General features: G+C 41.2%; 1 protein-coding gene across 2 annotated transcripts in view; it reads right to left on the reverse strand.

Moving 5' to 3' along the window:
- CGNL1 (cingulin like 1) overlaps nucleotides 1–18,401 on the reverse strand; it is a 204,447-nt gene extending 186,046 nt beyond the window's left edge. For both annotated transcript variants that reach the window (XM_084969071.1, XM_021094667.2), the window contains exon 1: nucleotides 18,194–18,401. The gene's annotated coding sequence lies outside the window, so the exon portion shown is untranslated. The remainder of the gene's footprint in view (nucleotides 1–18,193) is intronic.
- Nucleotides 18,402–26,733: the final 8,332 nt, after the last annotated feature.

Raw genomic sequence — 26,733 nt, forward strand, 5'->3', positions numbered from 1 at the left:
TGTGGAGGCACAGGTTCAATCTCCATCTCGGCACAGTGGGTTAAAAGATCTGGCATAGCTCACAGCTGTGGCTTAGATTCAATCCCTGGCCCGGGAAACTCCAACATGCTGTGGGAGTGGCCATTCAAAAAAAAAAAAAAAAAAAAAAAAAGGATACAGACTAAAACAGCTTGTTTAGATTTATAACCAGAAATATGTCTCTTGCCTACAGCAGGACATGGATAGAGGGGTATTTACATAACTAGAAGCTGACTCACACTCAATATCCAGAATATAGTTTCTGCCCAGAGCAGGGACAGCAGACTACTAAACTAAAATCAAATTTAAAGACAGAATCTGCAACCAGGAAATCATCTAACAGTGAAGAAGAAAACTGCACAAAGAGCTCTCAGACAAATGACAAAAATGCATGAGTCTATCTAGTGCCATGAAAAACAGTGAACAAATGCAATAATTTATGCTAGCAAAAATTCAGATAACACCTTCAAAGAATTAAAATACACACATAAAAATATATGTTATTGGGAGTTCCCTGGTAGCCTAGCAGTTAAGGATCTGGGGTTGTCACTGCAGTGGCTTGGGTCATGGCTGTGGTGCAGGTTCAGTCCCTGGACCAGGAACTTCCATGTGCCATGGGCACATCCCCCCATGACCAAAAAAAAAAAAAAAAAAAAAAAGGTAAACTAAGCAGATATCAAAAAGAACTGGAAATACTGAAAAATTAATTGAATAGAAGAGACACTTAGTAGTTTGGACATAGATAAACTTACAGTTAATAAATTATAAAATATAACTAAAGTAATTATCCAAGACTGAGTCTAAAGAAACAGAAATGGAAAATTGAGACTTCCAATTGTAAAGAATAAGAGTTCTAGGAGTTCCCTGGTGGCCTAGTGGTTAGGATTTGGTGTTTTCATGGCTGAAGCCCAGGTTCAGTCCCTGGCCCAGGAACTTCTGCAAGCCATGGGTGCAGCTGAAAGTGGGGAGGTGGGGGCAGGAAGAGTAAGAGTTCCAGAAATGGAGAACAAAGAAAATAAGGGCGATGTAAGATTTAAATGCCTATGAGATTATCCCAGAACTGAAGAAAGACATGAGTCCTCAGGTTGAAATAAGTCCATAATTGAGAATATTAAGGATAAAGAGACAAAAAACTTTTTCTTTTTTGTCTTTTTGCCTTTTCTAGGGCCACACCCGAGGCATATGGAGGTTCCCAGGCTAGTGGTCTAATTGGAGCTGTAGCCACCAGCATACTCCAGAGCCACAGCAATGCAGGATCCAAGCCTCATCTGTGACTTACACCACAGCTCATGGCAACACTGGATACTTAACCTGCTGAGCAGGGCCAGGGATCAGACCTACAACCTTATGGTTCCTGGTTAGATTCGTTAACCACTGAGCCACGACAGGAATTCCAAATTTTTTTCTGTTTAGGGCCTCATCTGTGGCATATGGAAATTCCTGGGCTAGGTGTTGAGTTGGAGCTGCAACTGCCATCCTACACCACAGCCACAGCAATGTCAGATCTGAGCCACATCTGTAACCTATGCTGCAGATTGTGGCAATGCCAGATCCTTAACCCACTGAGTGAGGCCAGGGATGGAACTCACAACCTCATGGATACTAGTTGGGTTCTTAACCCACTGAGCCACAATGGAAACTCCCAAATAGAAAATATTAAAAGGTATCAGAAAGAAGACTGCTCAGACTGACAACAGATTTTCCTCAGCAATAATAGATACCAAAGGATAATGGAATAATAATCATAAATGGGCTGAGGGAAAAATATGGCAAATTTTGTAAATGAGAATTCTATACCCAAATAGGCTATTACTCAAGAGCAAAGGTGACATGAAGACATTTTCAGACTTATGAGGACTAGGAGATTATATTTTCTCTAGTATTTAAGAGAAATATGTAAATATAATGAAAAAATGGAATGCCAGATGAAACAGAAAACAAAGAAACTGGTAAAAACGCTATAAATCTAATCAATGTTGACTTGGAGTTCTTGTTGTGGCACAGGGGAAATGAATCCAACTAGGAACCATGAGGTTGCAGGTTTGATCCATGACCTCACTCAGTGAGTTAAGGATCTGGTGTTGCTGTGGCTGTAGTGTAGGTCACAGATGTGGCTCAGATCTGGCGTTGCTGTGGCTGTGGTGTAGGTTCCCTAACCTGGGAACCACCATAAGCCATGGGTGTGGCCCTTAAAAAAAAAAAGTAAATAAATGTTGACTCTACCATTGATGACAGTTTTTGAAACTGGGATCCAGAAAACAGAAGCAGACAGAATACAATTTACCCTTGAACAACACAGGTTTAACTTGTGAAGATCCATTTATACATGGGATTTATTTCACTAAATACGTACTGCAGTACTACACAATTAGCTGATTGAATCCATGGATGCAGAACCACAGATACAGAGAGCTAAGTGAAAAATTATATGTGGATTTTCCACTGCACAGAATCAGCAACTCAACCCCCATGATGTTTAAGGGTCAAGTACAGGCTCAGCTCTACTACCTAACTCATTCCATGAGACTAGCATACTTTAATACCCAAACCTGATAGTGATATTACAAGAAAGGAAAATGATACACTAATAACTTTCATGAATATAGGTGCAAAAATCCTCAATGAAATATTAGCAAATCAAAGTCAGCACTTCATTAAGAAAATTATACATCATGACTAAGTGAGAGTTATTCCAGGTATGCAAAACTTTTTCAACATTCAAAAATCAATTAATCTAACCTATCACATCAACAAGCTAAAGAAAAATCATATAACCATGCCATTTGATTCAGAACAAAAGCATTTGATAAAATTCAACTTCCATTCATAATTAAAAACTCTCAGCAGGAGTTCCCGTCGTGGCGCAGTGGTTAACGAATCCGACTAGGAACCATGAGGTTGCGGGTTCGGTCCCTGCCCTTGCTCAGTGGGTTAACGATGCGGCGTTGCCGTGAGCTGTGGTGTAGGTTGCAGACGCGGCTCGGATCCCGCGTTGCTGTGGCTCTGGCATAGGCCAGTGGCTACAGCTCCGATTCAACCCCTAGCCTGGGAACCTCCATATGCCGCGGGAGCGGCCCAAGAAATAGCAACAACAACAACAACAACAACAAAAAGACAAAAACAAAACAAAACAAAACAAAAAACTCTCAGCAAACTAGAAATAGAATGAAATTTCCTCAATTTGATAAAGAACAGCCACAAAAATCTGCAGCTAACATCACCATACTTAATGGTGAGAAACTGAAACAGGAGAGAAGCGGGCAGGGCACAACTCTTAAATGAATGACATAGTCCTTGCGGATATGATAAAAACTGGTTAGAACCAACTAGGTCCAAGATGGTAGAGGATTTGACTTCCAGGGTACCTTGAGTTTCATTATACATTCATTGCAACACATTACCATGCAGAATGACATGCCCACAAGTGCCATGACAGTTCCAAGAGAGACTATAAAAGGTCAAAAAGTGAATGGTGGCCCAATTCCTGAAAACCCCCACGCCTTCCTAGATATAGTTGGAATAATCCTCCTACTCATTAGCCTATGCAATTGCCCAGCCTTTAAAAACTCACTCCCCATATCTTAGGGTCTCTTCCTCTCAGCTTCTGAAATGGCCCACAATCTGTGAAGTGTGATTCTTCCAGGGCTGCTCTCTTGCCTTTTGAGATGGGTACATTTTGTGTATCTTTCAATAAATCTACTTCTCGCCTATGACTTTGCCTCTTGCTGAGTTCCTTCTGCACTGAGACATAAAGAATCTGAACTTCATTAAATCCTCAGACCAGGTGTGTGATTTTAATTTAAAAAAAACCCAGTAAGTTCCAGTCCCAATCTGAGGTATATGGTCTCAATACCAAAGGTTTTCTCCCTAAGATCAGGAACAAGGCTACAATGTCAACTAATTAATTTTATACAACATTGTACTATTGTTTCACTAAGACAATAACATAAGAAAAGGAAATAAAAGACATACAGATTGGGAAGGGAAAAAAATTGACCTCGTTCACAGAGGACAAGGTGTCTATGTAGAGATTTCCAAGAAGTTACAAACAAAACTCTCAGATATAAGCAATTATAGCAAAGTCACTGGATACAAGGTTAATGTTATAAAAGTTAGGTTTTTCCTCATAAGCCATTGGTGAGTAATTGGAATGTGAAATTAAAAGCATAGTGCCACTTATATTAGCACCCCTCACCCTAAAAAGAAAATATTTACATATAAATCTAACAAAATATCTTCAGGATTTATGCGCAAAAAACTAAAAACTGATTTTCAAAAAAACCCAAAAAAGGTCTAAATAAATGGAGAGATAGTCTTTATTTATTTATTTATTTATTTCTCTTTTTAGGGCTGCACCCACAGCATGTGGAGGTTCCCAGGCTAGGGGTCAAATTGGAGCCACCTTCCTGCACTACAGCCACAGAAACAATGGATCCAAACCTCATCTGTGACCTACACCACAGCTCACATCAATGCCAGATCCTTTAACCCACTAAGAGAAGCCAGAATCGAGCCCACATCTTCATGGATACTTGTCAGATTCTTAATCCACTGAGCCACAGTGGGAACTCCTGGAGAGATATTCTGTATTTAAGAATCAGAAGACTCGATATTTTTCTTCTGTCAGTTCTTCTCAACTTATAGATTTAGTGCAATTCCAATCAAAATGCTGGCAAGCTACTTCGTGGATACTGACAAACTGACAACCCAAAGTTTATATGGAAAAGTGAATGCCTCAGAATAGCCAACGCAATACCGAAGAAGAAAAGCACATTTGGAGGACTTACATTCCCCAACTTCAAGACTTACTATAGGAGTTCCCACTGTGGCACAACAGAAACAAATCTGATTAGTATCCATGTGGGTGTGGGTTTGATCCCTGGCCTCGTTCAGTGGGTTAAGGATACAGCTTTGCCATGAGCTGTGATACAGGCTGCAGACATGGCTTAGAACTTTCATTGCTGTGGCTGTGGCATAGGCCAGTAGCTGTAGCTCCGATTTGACCCCAAGGCTGGGAATATATGCCACAGGTGCAGCCCCAAAAGGCAAAAACAAAACAAATAAAAACTTACTGTAAAGCTACAGTGATCAAGATAGTATGGTATTGAATAGACATACTGATCAATAGAGTAAAATTGAAAACTCAGAAGTAGACCTACTCAAATATAGTCAACTAATCCTTGAAAAAGGAGCAAGGGCAATTCCATGGACAAAGGATAGTCTTTTCAACAAATGGTGCCAAAAACTTGGACATCCATATGCAGCAAACTCAATCTACACAGTGGCGTTCCTGTGGCTTGGCAGTTAACAAACCTGACTAGAATCCATGAGGACATGGGTTAAGGATCTGGCGTTGCCATGAGCTGTGGTGTAGGTCACAGACATGGCTCTGATCCCACATTGGTGTGGCTGTGGTGTAGGCCAGAGGCTACAGCTCTGTTTTGACCCCTAGCCTGGGAACTTCCATAAGCCACAAGTGCAGTTGTTTAAAAAAAAAAAAAAAAAAAAAAAAAAACTAATAAAAACTTGTTCTGTGAAAGACACTGTTAAGAGAATGGAAAGATAAGCCATATACTAAGAGAATATTCATAAAATACACTGTTAAAGTACTTGTATCCAAGAACTCTTAAAAGTTAACAAGAAAGCAAACAACTCAATTAAAAAATAGTTAGAGATCTGAACAAAAACCTCAACAAAGAAAACATCAAGATGGCAAACAAGCACATGTAAAGATGCTCTGTATCTTTTATTATTAGAAAGTTTCAAATTAAAACAATGAGACACAACCACATACCTATTAGAATGGCTAAGATGCAGAAAACTGACAATAGCAAATACTAACAAGGATGAAGAGCCTTAGAAATACTCATTCATATCAGACACAACTTAGAATAGATTTACAAAGAGATCCTGCCGAGTAGCATTGAGAACTATGTCTAGATACTCATGTCGCAACAGAATAAAGGGTGGGGGAAAAAATGTATACATGTAAGGATAACTTGATCCCCTTGCTGTACAGTGGGAAAATAAAATAAAACTAAATAAATAATTTAAAAAAGAGAGAAATACTCAGTCATGGCTAGTAGAATGTAAAAGGGTACAGTCACTCTGGAAGACAGGTTGGCAGTTTCTTACACAACTGAACATGGTCTTACTATATGATTCAGCAATCATGCAATCATTCAACTGAATTGGAAACTTACATCTAAGCAAAAATTTGCAAGGAAATGTACATTGCAGATTTATTCATAATTATCAAAAACAGAAAGCAACCAAGATGTCCTTCAATATGTGAAGTCAATTTAAAAAAAAACTGTGCTATCTCTATAAAATGAGATATTATGTTAAAAATAAATAAGCTATCAATACATGAAAAGACACAGAGGAACCTTAGATGCTTATTACTCAGTTAAAGAAGCCACTCTGAAATCACTCCATTCTAATGATTCCAATAATGTAGTACGTGCAAAAGACAAAACTGTGGTGATAGTTAAAAAATCAGTGGTTTTCCAGGAGCTTTGGGGAAGGGGAGGGATGAATAGGTAAAGATCATCATATAATGATAAAGTGATCAGTCAACATCAGACCATCTAAATATATTAAGCAAATACTAACAGATCTGAAAGGAGAAATAGGCAAAAATACAAAAATAGTAGAGAAATTTAATATCCCATTTCCAAAAATGGATAGATTATCCAGACAGAAAGCCAATTAGGATATTTTGGATATGAACTATACTTTAGACCAAATTACCCTAACAGAGTATAATATAACAGATCATTCCATCTAACAGTAACACAATACACATTCTTCTCAAGCACACTGAGAACATTCTCAGGGAGAGACCATATATTAGGTCACACAACAAGACTTAAAAAACTTAAGGAGACTGAAATCATACTAAATTTCTTTTCTATCTACAGTGATATAAAACTAGAAATCACTAACAGGAGGAAAACGGCAAACTTTACAATTATGTGGAAATTAAACAACACTCCTGAATAACCAATGGGTCAAAGAAGAACTCAAAAGGAAAATTTTTAAAAATATTTTGAAACAAACAAAAATGGAAGTTCAACATACCAAAACTTATGGAATATAACAAAAGTAGTTTAAAGAGCAAAGCTTATAGCAAAAAAATGCCTACCTTAAGGAAAAAGAGGTCTCAAATAAACTACCTAACTTTGTACCTTAAGGAATAAGAAAAGAACAACAAATGAAGCTCAAAGTTAGCACAAGGAAAGAAATAACAAAGACTAGGGCAAAAATAAAAAAGCAATCAGGGAGTTCCCATGTGTTTCAGAAGGTTAAGGATCCAGCGTTGTCATTGCAGCAGCTCAGGTCACTGCTTTGGAGCAGGTGCAGTCCCTAGCCTAGGAACTTCTACATGCCACAGGTGTGGCAAAAAAAAAAAAAATAAAAGAAAATCAGAGAAACAACAAAAACAGATCTACAAAACTAAGGGCTAATTTTTTTTTTTTAAAAGAAAATTGACAAAATGTTAGCTGGACTACTAACAGAGGAAAAAAAAAGAGTAGACTAAAATTTTAAAAATCAGAACCAAAAGAAGAGATAATACAATTGATACTACAGAATCATAAAAGATCATATCAGACTACTATGAATAATGAATAATTATGAATAATTAATAATTATGCCATCAAATTGGACAACCTAGAAGAAATAAATTCCTAGGACCATACAAATTACAAGGACTAAATCATGAAGACACAGAAAATATGAAGAGACCCATAAAGAGTAATGAGAATGAATCAGTAATTAAAACCTTCTGAACAAAGAAAAGCCAGGACCAAATGGTTTCATTGATGAATTTTACCAACCATTTAAAGAAGAATTAATACCAATCCTTCTCAAACTCTTCCCAAAAATTGAAAAGGAATGAACATTCCCAAACTCATTTTACAAGGCCAATATTATATCCTGATACCAAAGACAGATAAGGACACTACAGAAAAGTAAACACAGACCAATCTCTCTCATGAATATAGATTCAAAATTTTCAAATTATATTCAACCATATTCAACACATTAAAAGTATCATTACACCATGACAAAGTGGGATTTATCCCTAGGATGCAAAGATCATCTGACATGGCATATCACTAAATTGATATACCACCTTAATAGAATGAAAGATAAAAATCATATGATCATCTCAATAGATGCAGAAAAACATTTTGATGAAAACACATTGTTTCATGATAAAAACTCTCAACAAACTGGATATAAAAGGAACACACTTCAGTATAATAAGTTCATGTGTGAAAAGCCCATAGCTAACATCATATTCAATGGTAAAAGGTTGAAAGTTTTCCCCCAAGATTAGGAAGAAGACAAAGGTGTCCACTCTCACTACTCCTATTCAACAGAATAGAAAGACCTAGAGAACAATCAGGCAAGAAAAAGAAATAAAAGGTAACCATACTGGAAAGGAAAAAATAAAACTGTTCGCAGATACTATGAAAGTATATATAGAAAATCCTAAAGACTCCACCAAAAAACTGTTAGAACTAATCATTGAATTCAGTAAAGTTTCAAGATTAAAAAAAAAACCAACATAGAGTACAATTTAGAATCTGTCAATTTTAGCTTTTCAAACTGTTATGGATTTGATATAAGTTGTAATAAACCTATAGATGAATGTGGCAAGAACTGACGTCTTAGTATTAGTTATCCCTATGCATGAACATGGTATCTCTTCACTTATTTAGATCTTTTAACAACTGTTCTCAGCAATATTTAACAATTTCAATGTGTAGGTCTTGAAATATATTATTAAATGCACTCCTACATATTCTATGTTTTTGATTCTATAATATACATAATTTTCACATTTCATTCTATAAATGTTTGCAGGTTTTGGGTTTTTTTTTTTTTTTGCCAATATGTAAGAAATATTTTTTTTTTTTGGTAAATTGACCCTGTATCTCGTCAACTTGCTAAACTTCTTTACAAGTCCTAATAGCTTTTTTGGTTGATTCCTTGGAATTTTCTTCTATATAGGATCATGTCATATGCAAATAAAGATAATTTTACTTCTTTTTAAAAAACTAGTATACAGAAATCAGTTGTATTTCTATACATTTACAATAAAATAACTGAAAAAGAAATAAAGAAAATCCATTTACAATAGCAACAAAAAGAACAAAATGCTTGGGAATAATTTTAACCAAGGAAGTAAAAGATGTTTTTACTAAAAACAGTGAGACTATGGAAGAAATTAAGAACACATAAACAGAAAGATATCCCATGTTCATGAATCAGAAGAATTAATATTGTTAAAATGTCCATACTTCCCAAGCCATCTATAGATTCGATGTAATCGCTATTGAAATCCCAGTGGCATTTTTTAAATGATTTTTGCCATTATAGCTGGTTTAGTTTTCTGTCAATTTTCTACTGTAGAGCAAAGTGACCCCATCACACACATATACATACATCCTTTTTCTCACATTATCCTCCATCATATTCCATCACAGCTGACTAGATATAGCTCCCTGTGCTATACAGCAGGATCTCATTGCTTATCCACTCCAAATGCAATACTTTGTATCTGTTAATCCCAGATTCCCAGTCCATCCCATTCCCTCCCCCTCGGCAACCACAAGTCTATTCTCCAAGTCCATGCTTTTCTTTTCCGTGGAAAGGGTCATTTGTACCAATGGCATTTTTTACAAAAAAAAAAAAAACAAAAAAACAAAAACCAAAAAAAAAAAAACCAGAAAAATCAATCCTACAATTAGTAGAACCACAAAAGACCCTGAATAAATTCTGAGAAAGAACAGAGCCAGAGGCACCATACTTCCTGATTTCATACTATATTACAAAGCTTAGTAGTCAAAACAGTGACATTAAAAAAATAAAAAAAAAAAACACATAGAACAACAGAATAGAAATGTGAGCCCTGAAAATTCTCAAATATACAGCGACTAATATTTGGCAAGGGAGCTAAGAATACTCAATAGGGAAAGGAGAGTCTCTATAATAAATGGTGTTATGAAAACTGGATAATCACATGCCTAATAATCAAAGTGAACCTCTTTCACCACTCACAATAATTAACTCAAAATGGATTAAAGACTTAAATATAAGACCTAAATCTGTCAAACTTGTAGAAGAAAACAGGGGAAAAGCTCATTGACATGGGTCTTAGCAACAACTTCTTGGATATGACACAGTAACAAGGCAAAAATCAGTAAGTGGGACTACATCAAACTAAAAAACTTCAAACCAGAAAGAAACTATCAACAAAATAAAAGGTGACCTACAGAATGAGAGCAAATATTTGTAAATCATAAATCAAGAGTTAATATCCAAAATATATTTTTAACAAGCTCATACAACTCAGTAACAAAAACCAAACAATTTGATTAAAAAATGGGCAGAGGAATGGAATAGACATTCTCCCAAAGTACACATAAAAATGGCCAAGTAGACAAAAAAGTGCTTAATATTACTAATTATCAGAAAAATGCATGTCAAAAACTATGAGATAATCACCTCACGCCTATTAGAATGGCTATAATAAAAAAGATAAGAAATAACAAGAGTTGGAGAGGATGTGGAGAAAAGAGAATCTCTGTGCACTGTTGGTGAGAATGTAAATATAACTTCAAAAAATTGAAAATAGAACTACTATATGATCCAGCAATCCTGCTTCTAAGTATATATCCAAAGGAAATGAAGTCAGGATCTCAAAGAGATATCTACACTCTCACGTTCATTGTAGTATTGTTCCCAGTAGCCAAGATATGGAAACAACTGAACTGCGTATTGATGGATGAATGAATAAAGAAGATGTGGTACACACACAATGAAATCTTGTTCAGCCATGAGCAAGGAGGAAATCCTGCCATTTGTGGTAACGTGAATGGACCGTGAGAGCATTATGCTAAGTAAAATCAGTCACACAGAGAAAGAGAAATACTATATGATCTCACTTATATCAGAATCTAAAAAAGCCAAACTCATAGAAACAGAAGATAGCATTGTGGGACTGACTGTTGGGGGAAGTGGGGAGATGTTGGTGGAAGGCTACAAGTTTCCAGTTAAAAGATGAGTAAGTTCTGAAGTAGTAATGCACAGCATAGTGACTATAGTTATCAACACTGCAATACTGTGTACGCACTTGAAAGTTGCTATGCGATTAGATTGTATATGTCTCAACAACAAAAAATTATGTGAGGTGATAAAGGGGTTAACTAACCCTATTGTGGTAATCATTTTGTAATAAGTAAGTGTATCAATTCAACTGTGTACACCTTAAACTTACATAATGTTGTAAGTCAACTAAATCTTGATAAAGCTAGAGTGGGGGTTGGGGGGAAAGGAAGAAATCCCATAATCCTTCACCTCAATCCCTTGAATGTTAACATCTTACTTCACCCATGGAACCTTATGAAAGTAAGAAAATTACCATGGATACAATACTACCATAATCTACAGATCTTATTAAATTCTAATTGCCTCTCTAATTACCTCTTCTGTCCCTTTCCTCTCCAGGATCCTTCCAGATGCTAAACTGCAGTTAGTTACTGTGTCTCCTTGGTCTCTTCCAATCTGTAATGGTTCCCTAGTCTTTACTTGTCTCACAGTCGTGACACTTTTTTTTTCTTTTTTGCTTTTTAGGGCTGCACTCGTGGCATACGGAGGTTCCCGGGCTAGGGGTCCAATCAGAGCTGTTGCTGCCAGCCTACACTACAGCAAGGATCCAAGCCGCATCTGTGACTTACACCACAGCTCATGGCAATGTTGGATCCTTAACCCACTGAGCGAAGCCAGGGATTGAACCCACAACCTCTTGGTTCGTAGCCGGATTCATTTCTGCTGAGCCACAATGGCAACTCCACAATCTTGACACTTTTGAAGAGTACTAGTTATTGTGTTGAATGCCCTCCATTTGGGGTTTATCTGATGTTTTCTCATGATCAGATTGAAATTATCTATTTTTAGCAAGAATAGCACCAAGGAAATGAGCCCTCAGTGCACCATGTCAAAGGAGGAAGGAGCCTCATATGTTGTCACTATGTCTTATTCCTGATAACATTAGCCTTAATCATTTTGTTAAGGTGGTGTCTGCTGGGTTTCTCCACTGTTAAGATACTGTTTTTCCTTTTGTAGTTAATAAATATCTTGAGGGAGCTACTTTGAGGCTATACACATATCCTGTTTCACTTCAATTTTTTCTTTTAAAGCCACGCTTGTGCCATATGCAAATTCCTGGGCTAGGGGTAAAATTAGAGCTGCAGTTGCAGCAACACCACAGCCACGGCAACACTGGATCCAAGCTGCATCTGCAACCTACACTGCAGTTTGCGGTGATGGCAGATCCTTAACCCACTAAGTGAAGCCAGGGATCTAACCCATATTCTCACGGTGGCAGTGTAGGGTTCTTAAACCACTGAGTCACTACGGGAACTCCTCACTTCAAATTTTACCCAATAATTTTAACTTTCAATAGTGGCTCACACCTGCAATAACTTTTGCTCTCATGTCTGACGGTGATTTTATTTATTTATTTTTGCTTTTTAGGGCTGCACCCACAGCATATGGAGGTTCCTAGGCTAGGGGTCTAATCAGAGCTACAGCTGCCAGCCTATGCCACAGCTGCAGCAACACAGGATCCAAGCTGCATCTGCAATCTACACCGCAGGTCATGGCAATGCTCAATCCTTAACCCACTGAGCAAGGCCAGGGATTGAACCTGAAACCTCATGGTTACTAGTCAGATTCATTTCCACTGCACCACAACGTGAACTCCTGATGGTGATTTTATATTTCCCTCATTAATTTTATGATTACTATTGTAAAATTCCCTCATTATTAATTATTATGAGTAACAAACTCTACGGAAGAGCTGTCCTTTCTCATCCATTCACTTGTTTGCTTCTAAGAGTCTGTCATATACTTATTTTATTCTAGGGGTTATTCTCTAATGCTATCATTATTTATTTTTTTGCTCAAATTCTTCTAGCCTTGGCCATTGGGAGGCTCCTTCAGGTTGGTTTCTGCTTCCTTTTAACATGTTCTCATCCTTTTTTAAGCATTTCCTTGCTTTCTGTCTCCTCAACATACTCTAGACTCTTCTTGTATTTTCATGCCCAAGACTAGGAATCAACCACTTGTACAAAACACTTGGCTCCTTTTATTTAGAAATGGAGTTCCCATCATGGCGCAGTGGAAACAAATCCAACTAGGAAGCATGAGGTTGTGGGTTCAATATCTGGCCTCGCTCCTTGGCTTAAGGATCTGGCATTGCCATGAGCTGCGGTGTAGGTCGCAGACGTGGCTCAGATCCTGCATTGCTGTGGCATAGGCTGGCAGCTATAGCTCTGATTAGACCCCTAGCCTGGGAACCTCCATATGCCACAGGTGTGGCCCTAAAAACTTAAAAAAAAAAAAGGAAATGAATACCTGGGCCCTAGGTGAGCTTGTTGTCACTGGAGTCATTGCATGTAGGTCCTCTCGGAGACCAGAACACATACACGTAACTTATTATATATTAACCCACACAGGCATACACATCCATATTTCTGTATCTACGTACCTGTCTCTGTACATATGATGTGTATGACACATGTATATGTAAACATATATTCATACTGATATTTCAGATTCCAATCCAACACCCCAGGCCTCATTCTAGCCACCTCCTTTTATTTGTAACTTCCTCCTCTGACAGTGAGAAATCCAATTCTCCACATCTACAATCTATTTACTTATTTGTCCACCCCTAGTCTACACCTAAAGTGGGTTCAGAATTGCTACCCCATACTCCTGTGAGAAACAAATGTACTAGGAGTCCAGTATCTGTGTACATCATTTTTATCCCTAGATACCTGACAGTGTCAAGTCAGAAATCCTGTTTTCTGAAGGGTACTTAGATTAGTTCTTTTCTTCCCCACTCCTTTCAATGTGGTCACGTTATGCATCTGTATTGTGGTTAGCTTCATTTGCAACAGTTTATCTCCTATTCACATACATCATCCTGATTAATTTTTTAAAAATTTACATACAGTAAAATTCACTCAGAGGTTTGCAGATCTATGGGTTTTGACAGAGGTATAGATCCATATATCCACCGCCACCGTCTAATCCCCCTTCAGCATTCTCTCAGGCTGCCCCCTTTGTGATCAACCCCTATTTCAGATGTTTTTCCATCTCTGATTTTGCCTTTTCTAGGATGTCACATAGTGGATTCATGCAATATGTAGCAGATTCATGCAATATGTAGCTTTGAGGATTTGGCTTCTTTCACTTAGCAAAATACATTCATTTTACTCTAGGGGTCATGACCCGATGTTATCCTTATTCATTTTGTTGCTCAGATTCCCCAGTTATGGCTGTTGAGAGCTCTTTCAAGCTGGCTCATGCAATCTTTGGACACATCCTCATCGTGTTTCTGGCACTTCCCTACTCTCTGGCACCGCAGCTGGTCCTGGCTTATTTTGTTCTTTTTCAGTCCTGGAATCCCATCCCATTTCTTCAGGAAGCCCTATGGACCTTGAAGAATCCACTCCAGGGTACAATCTGCCCTCAGAGAAGTCTCTTGTTTATCCCCTGCAGTGCCCAGGAGAGACAGAGGCAAGGGCTGTTCGCATCAAAAGGCACAGAGGCGGTAGAATTAAGGGGCTAAGGGCAGAGGTGGGTTAACTGTGTAATGCAGGCTGTAATGCAGGGCTCACACCAATGCTGACAACACTGTGTCGCTACAGCTTCTCTGGCAACATTTCCAGACAGTCCTGGACACGGAAGGCGCTTCAAGGTTTTCAAATATGGTACTAAGCCTAGGATGTCCCGTTCATGTTGAGATGCAGTCTCACTGTCTTTATACCAACTGCCCTCCTGCTCCCAGCCACTGATCATCACATCACAGTAGGTATTTTCACTGACTGAAATGACCAGTGGTTTTCTCCTCAAATTACCTCAGGTGAGGAACCCCTTCATGTCTACCTAAAGACAGTGTTTAAAACTTAACATCTAAAACATATGAAGGAGTTCTCGTCGTGGCGTAGTGATTAACGAATCCGACTAGGAACCATGAGGTTGTGGGTTCGGTCCCTGCCCTTGCTCAGTGGGTTAATGATCTGGCGTTGCCGTGAGCTGTGGTGTAGTTTGCAGACGCAGCTCGGATCCCGCGTTGCTGTGGCTCTGGCATAGGCTGGTGGCTACAGCTCCTATTCGACCCCTAGCCTAGGAACCTCCATATGCCGCAGGAGCGGCCCAAGAAATAGCTAAAAAAAGACAAAAAAATAAATAAATAAATAAAATAAAACATATGACGCTGTAAGAAAAAGAATGTATGTATGTATGTGTGTATGTGTGTGTGACTGGGCCACTTTGCTGTACAATAGAAAATGGACAGGAATTCCCATCGTGGCTCAGTGGTTAATCAATCTGATAGGAACCATGAGGTTGCAGGTTCGATCCCTGGCCTTGCTCAGCGGGTTAAGTATCTGGCGTTGCCGAGAGCTGTGGTGTAGGTTGAAGATGTGGCTCGGATCTGGCATGGCTGTGGCGTAAGCTGGCAGCTACAGCTCCAATTAGACCCCTAGCCTGGGAACCTCCACATGCAGCAGGTGTGGCCCTGAAAAGACAAAAAAAAAAAAAAAAAAAAAAGGACGGAACACTGTAATCCCACTATAAAGGTAAAAATAAAAATCATTAAAAAATAAAAAATAAAAATAAATAAAATACATTATGCTTGGAAAGTCCAATGTGGTACAGCAGGTTAAGGATCCAGCATTGCTGCAGCTGTGGTACAGGATCGAGCCCTGGCCCCAGAATATCCATATGCCACAGATGGGGCCAAAAAATAAATAGCATATACAATTCTTTCAAAACTCCTTGCTAAAGCCAGCTTTATCAAGGGCAGGCTGTCATAGTTCCCTGGGGTTGCTATGGGAACCCGTGTCTGTGAATTTCAAGTGATACCTAGTTAGCAGCCGGCTGTTAGCAGCTATTTGGAAGAAAGGATGTTTCCCTTTCCTATGAAAGTGGAACATTTCTCTCTTCAGCCTGTGAACAATTAGCCAGTGGGGATTTTACTCACATAAGACAAGCCACTGGCTGGATTCCTGCTCACTGAAGGAGTCGGGGTGGTGGGGAGGGTGGGGCGCAGGCGGGAACTGGCTCAGACCTGCTCTATCAGGAGGACGCAGCAGCTGAGTCCGCCCTTCACTGGCAAAGGCTAACATCTCTGAGGCAGGGAAGCCAGGTGGAGCCTGCAAGGTACATGACTGTCGTGGGGGCAAGAAGGAGCTTTAGCTAGCAGGAACCACTGTGTGTACTATGGTTTCTGTTGGCGCCAGCACCACAGGACAGATTTCTGACCCTTCCCCTTTACATCCTGGGCTGCAATCCCACTGCTTATCCCCAGGTGCCTTCTTAGCCATCAACAGTCACTTTGGATGAGTTGCCTTTATTAGCTAATCTGAACCCAGCAAATTCCCATGTTCCAGGTGCGACCCAGAAGCCTATATGGCAATGCTCGTCCAGGTGAGGCCTGCAACCATCAGGTTTCCATAAGCCCTAGGCCTGGCCTGCTAACCCTAAGACACCAAGGCTGGGTGCAGTGAGCCTTGCAGCCACTCCTGCAGGTCTCAGCCTCCCTTGCTCTGGATGCCATGGCTCTTTAGAGTCATCATTAAGCAAAGAGCAGGAGTAAACACTGTCATCTAAGGCAATGGTTCTCCTCCATGACTACTCATCAGAAACATGTGGATAAGTGGAGTCATTTATAAACCAAATGAACTTAATCCAATGATTCAGTGGCTCTAGGGTGTAGCTGGGCTTGGATTTTGAGACACTCCCTAAAGGATTCTAACTGGTGGTCAGAGAAGAACACTCCTGTCCTAAGAACATCTCTAATCCCAAACAAACAACAAAACGCAAACTGACCGTCACCGGGAGGTAGTGGTGTGCCGTAACTTGGTTCAGTTCTTTCTTTTCTGGCCACACTTGTGGTATTTGGAAGTTCCCAGGCTAGGGGTCAAATCAGAGCTGCAGCTGAAGCCTATGCCACAGGCACAGCAACAATGGATTTGAGCCATGTCTGTGACGTACATTGCAGTTTTCGGCAACACAGGACATTTACCCTGCTGAACAAGGCCAGGGATCGAACCTGCATCCTCATGGACACTAGTTGGATTCGTTCCCACTGGGCCACAATGGGAACTTCTGTTCAGTTATTAAACTAACTTAGAGGGAAAAAAATTCCTCTAGGTTGAATCTGCTCTCAGACATATCTTCACTCTCTGTAAACAGGGGTAAGAGGGTCAGAAAAACAGATGTCACCCTGAGCATTGTCCCACACTTGTGACTTGGCTCTCACAGTAAATAAGAACAAAGAATTTTCTTTTTTTTCCCATTGGTTCAGTGATTGTCCCCTATCACTGAATATGGAAAATGGACTCCAAAGTCACAAACCACTATGAGGAAATGCAGGGTTCAAACGCAAAGCATCACAGGTTGGGGAACGTCTCAGGCACTGACCTTAAGCAGGACTGTGAAGCAGGCGTCCCTGCCACACCCCATGGCTGAGAAGGGGCAGGGCGCTTTCTCAGGGTCTGGAAGACAAGGGGAGATGGGGCAGTAATGATTACCATCACCTCAAAATCAAGCCTTTAGGCAAGGCTCCCATGAGAGACAAGGAAGCACAGGGAACCCCAGAGAGGGTGGTGATCAGAGCGGAGGAAAGCCCCAGTGGGCTGACCATTTAATGACCCTGCATCTGAGAGTGAGTGTTCAACTCTGCAGATGAGACCAGTAGGGGTGAGAAAACCAAGCAGGGATGGCTGTGGGAGAGAAAAAGGGACGTATCTGTAAGTCAAGTCAAAAGTCATCAAAAAGTTGCAGGTCACGAGGCCTGACTTCTTTACTTAAGAGACATGGGAAATGAGTCACTAGAAGGTGAGGGGACTCAGCCTGGTCACATAGCCAGTTGAGGGCCTGGAGAGCCCAGATGACCACTCTCTCAGTCTGTCCTGCCCAGTCTGAAAACACCTTCTGAGCACTGGGCCTCTGACATCAGGTCCTAGGTCTGAGGGATGCTCCAGAAACCCCTGTCGTCAAGGAGGTCACTGCCAACTCGCATGTCCTGTACTGGTTTCCATTGCTGCTATAACCACCACCTCAAACAACACACATTTATTACCTGACAGTTCCATGGTTCAGAAGGCCGATATGGGTCTCACTAGCTAAGATCATGGTGTTGGCAGGGCTGGGCTCCTTTCTGGAAGCTCCAGGGAAGAATTCTTTTCCTCGCCCTTTCCAGCTTCTAGAGGCCACTGCATCCCCAGCTCACGGCCCTCTTCCTCCCTCTTGAAAGGCAGCAAAGTCAGACAAAGATCTCATCCGACTTCACCCTGCCCTCCCTCTTCTCCTTTTAAGGACCCTAATGACCACATTGAGTCCATCTGGATGAACCAGGATAAATTCTCAATCTTAAAATCAGCTGATTAGTAACCTTAATTCCCCTTCGCCTGTAACAACACAATCACAGGTTCCGGGGATCAGAAATGGACATCTCTGGGGAGCCACCTTCTGCCTGCCACACTCCCCATGAGTTTTGTGACAACCCAGCTGTGGCGGGGGGGAGACGGGCTAGGCATCTGAAAGCTCAGGAGCTGAACTAGGTGTCAGCAGAAGAAAACAGCACCTATGGTTCTCCCGGGATGGAACCTCTGTGCAATAAACACAGAGAAGGGAGGTTTGAGACAAAAGATTTTTGTGGGCCTCCCTCACTTCATCACGCACTGGTGTGTTTCCCAGAAAGCGGAAACGTTATGCAGAGTCAGGGGAGCCAAGTTCTCTCCCAGGGCCAGAGGCATAGTATCTGGAATGAGCCAGAAGTTTAAAAGCTAACCTGTTAAGAAGTCAGCCAAGAGCAAAGAAGGTCAAAGCAGCCCTGCCCCCACTACACACTGGCTGGGTAATTCTGAGCCGCTCCCCATGTCAGCAGGTGGGCCTCATACAAACTTTAACTTGAAAGGACTATTTGGAATGGAAATAGGCTCCTGCCTGGTCTCCTGACTTTGGCTCTCCTTCCACCTCCCTGCTGCCCCAAAGATCTTTCCCAAGGCAAACCCAGGCCCTGGAGTGGAGCTCAACCCTGCAGGTGCTGCATGCATCCTTCTCCATAAGGAAAGGCTGGGTAGGCTCTACCCAACCTGGGTCTGCCTGCAAGCAGCTCTCTTTCCTGAAAACACGACCATCTTAGCAGCCTCAAGGCCTCTAGAATCAATCAACTCCCTCTCTTTCTGGAAAACTCAAGACCAATTATCACTCCCCCAGGGATTCCCACAGGAGCTGACTGATGCCTCCCCTCATCTTTCACGGCTATTTCCTGCTGGGCTGAGGAGGAGGGTAGGGGTATCATTTTCTTATATTTCCCCAGGACCTACTGAGCAAGGGACCAGGCACGGTGGGTGCTCTGGAAATGTTTGTCACATGAGGAGGGATTATAGAAGGTTGGCGTGTTCTGCTCTCCCGGTTCCCTAGGAATTAGGAATTTGGAAGTAGAATCTGAATGGGTTTCATTAATGTATGAAATGAGACTAAGTCCGCAATTAAAAGAAAAATCATGTTGGCAGTTCTGATAGATTGCTGGCAGTCATGGCCACAGTAAATGGTGCCCCTATAGCCACTTGTGCTGCCTCCATGACATCACGACTCCTCCCATTAAGAGGCAGAATGTGGAGTGTCCGTCATGGTGCAGTGGTTAATGAATCTGACTAGGAACCATGAGGTTGCGGGATCGGTCCCTGCCCTTGCTCAGTGGGTTAACAATCCGGTGTTGCCGTGAGCTGTGGTGTAGGTTGCAGACGTGGCTCGGATCCCGAGTTGCTGTGGCTCTGGTGTAGGCTGGTGGCTACAGCTCCTATTTGACCCCTAGCCTGGGAACCTCCATATGCCGCGGGAGTGACCCAAGAAATGGCAAAAAGACAAAAAAAAAAAAAAAAAGAAAAAAGAAAGAGGCAGAATGTAATGTCTCAGCCCTGGAATCAGAGCTGGCCTGGCGACTGGCTTTGGGCAGCAGAATGTAGCAGAGGTGGTGATGGGCCATTTCAAGTCCAGGCCTCCAGGGGTCTTGAATGCTTCTGTTCTTCTTTTAGGACTCCTGCCTTGGCCATGAGGGCATGCCTGCTGGAGGAAGAGAGAACAAGCATGGAATAGTCTGCAGAGTAGAACTGATTCATTGTACCTGAGGCTATGCTCCACCCACCAGCCCCCAGCTCCATCACCAACTGACCCCAGAGTACGCCCAACTGAGTTCAGCCAAGCCTGGCTCAAATCACCAGAACCACCCACTCCACCTACAGACACATGAGCAATAATGGCTGTTGTTACTAAAATTGGGAGGTTTTGTTACACAGCATTTTTATGACAAAAGATAATACAGGACACCTGATAGCTGACAAGCAATCTTGAGTTCTTGGCTGTTGTGGGAGTGGAAAGGAGGGAGACAAAAAATCCATCTTTTTTTTTTTTCCTTTTTAGGGCTGCACCTTCATCACATCCTTGAGGAAGGCTGTGTTTGGAACATCATAACAAAAACAAAGATAAGAGCCATTCTGACCCTGCCGATGGGACAGAGGTGGAAGTGAGAGAGCAGGGGGGGAGTCACGGGCCTGGAGTCTGGCGGAGTGTGGGGAGGCAGGAGTCCGCTAGAGGCATCCTGAAGGCTGGACGGGTGGATCAATTCAGCACATCCTGAGCACATCTGCGTCTGCCTGCAATGGATTTGGCCTTTCTCCTAACATCCCCTCATAACTCACTGGGCCTGAGTCAAAGTTAATTTGGGAATTCCCCCAAAGCACACATCAGAATTTTTCTTAACAAAAATGAGGAAGGAGGATAGAGGAATTGCTCTGCCCCTGAAATGTATCCACCATTCAAAGCCCAGCTCACATCTCACTGCCTCCTAATGGGAAGGACTCTCTCCTTCCTCTGAATCCCACCAACAGTACCTGAGGGCCGCCAGGCACACAAATGCACATGTCACACAAGCATTTGCTGACTTGCCCAACCTTGAAAATAATCTAGGCTACTTCAGGTGCAAATGCGCAGCATTTAAACAGGCTGAGTAAACTTTATTTTTCCATTGAAGTTTTACATTTTCCTGAAGTTGGTAAAATAAGCAATTTCTTTGAAGTTTCACAAATTCCAGTCACATGTAATCAAATAGTTGTAATTTCTTTTTGTTAAATAGTTGAATTGCTTTTCCTTACAAACTCCGGTTCAACATGCAGTGAGGAATGAACACAGATCAACTTTTGTACTGATAAGTGTCTAGTCTTTCAGATTTCTTGGCTCCTTTTTTAAAAGAATTGAGGTAGAGTTGATTTACAAATATTATGTAAGCTTCAAGTGTACAATATAGTGATTCACAGTTTTTAAAGATTATATAAAATTTTAAAGATGAAGGAAGAACTGGGGAGCCAACACCACATAGGACATTGCTTCTGTAGGAAGTGTGTTCTGTTCTGGAACAGCCAGCCTGCAACTGAGGCATCAGCCGTTTTTCCTTCGCATCTTCAAGCAAAGGAGAAGTACATCTGCCTGCAGGGCTTTTAAATTTCCATTAAGAAGGGGTTTCAAAAACATTTTTTTAATTAAAAAAATTGTTTTTTGCCATGCCCACGGCATGTGGAATTTCCAGGGCCAGGGATCAAACCCACGCCGCAGCAGAGACCCAAATCCCTGCAGTGACAACACTGAATCCTTAACCCACTGAGCCACTAGAGGAACTCCTCAAAGACATTTTCTATGATTTATCTGTTACTCTAGTTCAATTCACCTCTTTGACCAGAAGTCTCCCCAACCCCTGAACCAGCAATCACTTCTTTCCCTAAACTACAGCAAGTTCTGTCAAGAAGGCTTCCTCTCTTTCCTCCCTCTCACACACTTCAGCTCTTTGCTTGCCAAAGTGCTCTGATTATGGGAGGGCCAGAGTGTAGAGTCATTGTTCCACAGCTGTGGTGGCCACATGAGATCACCTGCTTTTCCCACTTGGGTCCACAGGAGCCAACTTTTTCCTCTGGAAACAGTTGTGTGGCCAGGACCAGATGGGTGCAGCCACTGAGAGCGCTCCCTCCTGGGAAGGGCCCGTGGGGGCAGTGAGGTGGAGACACTAGGGGGACAGGCAGCAGACCAGCCAAAGTAGGCCTGGCGGTCAACGGTTGACAGATGTCAGGCCTGACACCCCACCTCAACGACTACTTTGCCATGATTTTCCTCTTTCAATTATTATTTCCTCACTTATTTTTAAATAACAAGTAAACATGGAAATGTGGAAAATTTCAAACCTATAAAATTAGGAACATATAATGAACGCCCAGCTTCAATAATTGCCTACTTATGGCCAATCTCATTTCCTCTATACATCCACCTATTCCCCTCCCTCCTAATCATTTGGACATGAATCCCAGGTATAATATCATTGTTTTTTTCTGTAAATACCTCAGTAATTCTAAAAGATATGGACTCCTTTTCAAAAGACAAAAAAAAAAAAAAATACTATTATCAAATGTGAAAAGATTTAGTGTAATCCCTGTCAAAATTCTTTTTTTTTTTTTTGTCTTTTTGCTATTTCTTTGGGCCGCTCCCGCGGCATATGGAGGTTTCCAGGCTAGGGGTCGAATTGGAGCTGTAGCCACCGGCCTACACCAGAGCCACAGCAACGCGGGATCCGAGCCACGTCTGCAACCTACACCACAGCTCACGGCAACGCCGGATCCTTAACCCACTGAGCAAGGCCAGGGACCGAACCCACAACCTCATGGTTCCTAGTCAGATTCGTTAACCACTGCGCCATGGCGGGAACTCCAATCTCTGTCAAAATTCTGCTTGGCATTTTTCACAGAAATAAAGAAAATCCTAAAATTTGCATTCAATGACCAAAAAAACCCCAGAATAGCCAAAACAATCTTGAGCAAGAACAAAGCTAGAGGTACCACACCTCCTGATTTCAGAATATATTACAAAGCTATAGTAATCAAAGCAATGTGGTAGTAGCACAAAAATAGACACATGGATAGAAAAGAATCAGGAGACAAGAAATAAACTCATGCACATATAGTCAACTAATATTTGACAAGAGAGCCAAGAATACTCAATGAGGAAATGACAGTCTCTTCAATAAACAGTGTTAGGACAACCAAATAACCACACACGGAAAATACAGTTGAACCCCTATCTTACACCACTCATAAAAAAATTAACTCAAAATGGAAGAGATTCTTAAATGTAAATCCTAAAACTGTGACACTCCTAGGAGAAAACATAGGGGAAGAAACCTCCTTGACATGTGTCTTAGCAATGATTTTTAGGATATACACCAAAAGCACAAACAACAAAAACAAACATAGATAAGTGGGATTCCATCAAACTAAAAAGCTTCTAACCAGCAATGGAAGCTTTAGCAACAGAAACTACCAACAAAATGAAAGCCAACCTATGGAATAGGAGAAAATAGTTATAAACCATTTATTGGGTAAGAAGTGAATAACCAAAAATACAAAGAACTCATACAACTCAATAGCAAAAGAATAGGATTTTAAAATGGGCAGAGGGGAGTTCCCACTGTGGCTCAGCATAACAAACCTGACTAGTATCCATGAAGATGTGGGTTTAATCCCTGGTCTCACTCACTGGATTAAGGATCTGTCTTTGCCATGAGCTGTGGTACAGGTCGCAGACTGGCTCAGATCCCGCATTGCTGTGGCTGTGGTGTAGGCCAGTAGCTGCAGCTCTGATTAACCCCTAGCCTGGAAACTTCCATATACTGCAGGTACAGCCCTAAAAAGAAAAAAAAAAAAAAAAGGGCAGAGGACTGAATAGACATTTTTCCAAAGAAGACATGCAATTGTCAACGGGTACATGAAAAGATGCTCAGTGTCATGAATCATTAGGGAAATGCAAATCAAAATCACAATGAAATATCACCTCACACCTGTCAGGTTGGCCTTTATCAAAAAAACTGGAGGTAAGTGTTAGCAAGGATGTGGTGCACGGTTGGTGAGAAGGTAAATTGATGAGCCACTATGAAAAACAATATGTTCCTCAAAAGATTAAAAATTGAACAGCTGGAGTTCCTGCTGCGGCGCAGTTGGCTAGAATCTGACTGCAGTGGCTTGGGTCACTGCAGCAATACAGGTTTGATCCTGGCCCAGTGTAGTGGGTTAAAGGATCCAGCATTGCCACAGCCATGGGTTGGATTCAATCCCTGGCCTGGGAACTTCCATATGCCACAGATGCAGCCATTAAAAAGTAGACAAACATAGAACTACTACTTCTGGCTATATATCAAAAGGGAATTAAGTTAGGATCTCATAGATACTATGTTCATTACAGTACTACTCAGAATAGCCAAGGAGTTCCCATAGTGGCTCAGTGGAGATGAATCTGACTAGCATCCATGAGGATGCAGGTTTGATCCCTGGCCTGGTTCAGTGGGTTAAGGATCTGGCATTGCTGTAAGCTGCTGGCCTGGGGGCTGCTCATATCAGGACAAGGCTCAGATCTCATGTTGCTGTGGCTGTGGCATAGGCCACCATCTATAGCTCCAATTCGACCCCTAGCCTAGGAACCTCCATATGCCTTGGGTGCAGCCCTAAAAAGACAAAAAAAAAGAATAGCCAAGACGTGGCAACAGCCTAAGTGTCTATTGATGAATGAATAAAGAAGATGCGTATTTATAAAGTGGAATATTACTCAGCCATAAAAAATAAGGAAATCTTGCTATTTGGGACATAGAGATGGATCCTGAGGGCATTAGGGCATTATGCTTAGTGAAATAAGTCAGAGAGAGAAATATTGTATGATCTCACCTATATGTAGAATCTAAAAAGGCCAAACTTGTAGAAACAGAGTTAGAAGGTGGTTGCCAGGGGCTGGGGACAGGGGAGATGGGGAGATGTTGGTCCAAGAGTCTGAGCTTCCAGTTAGAAGATGACTAAATTCTGGGAACTAATGCACAGCATTTTGACTACATATAACAACACTGTACTATATCCTTGAAAGTTGCTAAGAGAGTAGATCTCCAATGTTCTCAAAACAAAAAGAAACAGTAGCCATACATCCTGATGGAGGTGTTAGCTAACACTAGGGTGGTAATCGGACTACAATATGTAAGTGTATCAAATCAATGCTGTGTACACCTTAAACTTACACAAGGCTGTATGCCAGTTATATCTCAATAAAGCTGGGGGGAAAATCTAAAAATGATGAACAATAATGCCTCCATGTTATCCAATATCTGGTCAGTGTTCAAATTTCCAAAGTAACAAATGCCCTACTTAAAAAAACAAACAAATACAAAAACAAAAAATCAAGAAAAAACAGGTTATTTGACTCAGGCTCAAGTAAGTTCCACATACAACAAATCGGTTGCTTTGTCTCTTTTAATCTGTAAGTTCCCCTATGGTCTCTTTTTCTTTTTTCCTTTGGAATTTGTTGAAGTAACTGAGTTGTTTGTCCAATACAGTTTCCTGCAGTCTGGACTACTTCCCCATGGTGTCATCTAACACATTTCTCTGCCTCTCTGTTTCCTGTAAGTCTGTGTTGGAGCTACAGGCTTGACTGGACTCAGGTTCACTTTTTTTGGGCAAATCTCCTTCAGAGGTAATGGAGCCTCCTTCTTCCAAAGGAGGCTCATGTGTCTGTTTGTCCCTCTTTTTTTTTTTTTTTTTTTAACATATTAGCCATCACTGCTGCTTAGGGCTTCAATATTTCATCATTAGGGATGCCCATGGGTTTTTTAAAATTGATACATAATTCACATACTATGAAACTCACCATTTTAAAGTGTACAATTCAGTGGGTTTCTAGTACATTCACAAGGTTGCACAACCATCATCACGATCTAATTCCAGAACATCTTCATCACCCCTGAAAGAAACCCATTCCCATTAGCAGTCACTCTTCATTCTCCCCTCCCCCCAGGTCCTGGCAACCCCTCCTCTACTTTGTACTGCTATAGATTTTGCTACTCTGGACATTTCATATAAGCGGAATTATTTGTGGTGTTTTGTGACTGACTTATTCACTTAGCACAGCACTTTCAAGGTTCATTGTATTGTGGTGTGTATCAATATTTCATTCCCTTTTATTCGCACATACTAAGCCACTGTACAGACCACACTGTGTGTGTATATTCATCAGCTGATGGATATTTGGGTTTTTTCCATTTTTTGACTATGCACATCCATGTACAAGTTTTTATGTGGCCATATGTTCTCATTTTTCCTGGGTACAGACCTAGGATTGGACTTGCTGGGTCACATGGTGACTCCATGTTTAATGTCTTGAGGAACTGCCAGACTGTTTCCCTCAGCAGCTGCTCCCTTTTACATTCCTACCAGCTGCTATTTCTCCCCATCCTTGACAACACTTGTTACTGTCACCTTTTAGATAAAAGCCCTCCCAGTGGGTGTGAAGTTCCCATGGGTTTTGAGTCACTCCCTACCCAGGCTTTAAAGCTCAAACATACCGGATTTTCAAGGCAGGCTGGTTGCGCTGGCTCATTCCCTGCCCAGCTCCTGCAGGGTGCGCTGCAGGGAACGAAAGCTGAATGCGACATAATATCTGCCCTGGCAGCTCTCAAGGGCCAGCTCAGGAGATGTAAACTAGCTCTTCTATTGGCAGGAACAGAGCCCCTCCCCCACCCCCAAGTGGGCTCCAGTAAGGGGAAGG

This window comes from Sus scrofa, chromosome 1, assembly GCF_054392235.1.
Source record: "Sus scrofa isolate SSC_HxYL_T2T_F1_AM1 chromosome 1, Sscrofa_HxYL_maternal_Yorkshire_Landrace_v2.0, whole genome shotgun sequence".
NCBI lineage: Eukaryota > Metazoa > Chordata > Mammalia > Artiodactyla > Suidae > Sus > Sus scrofa.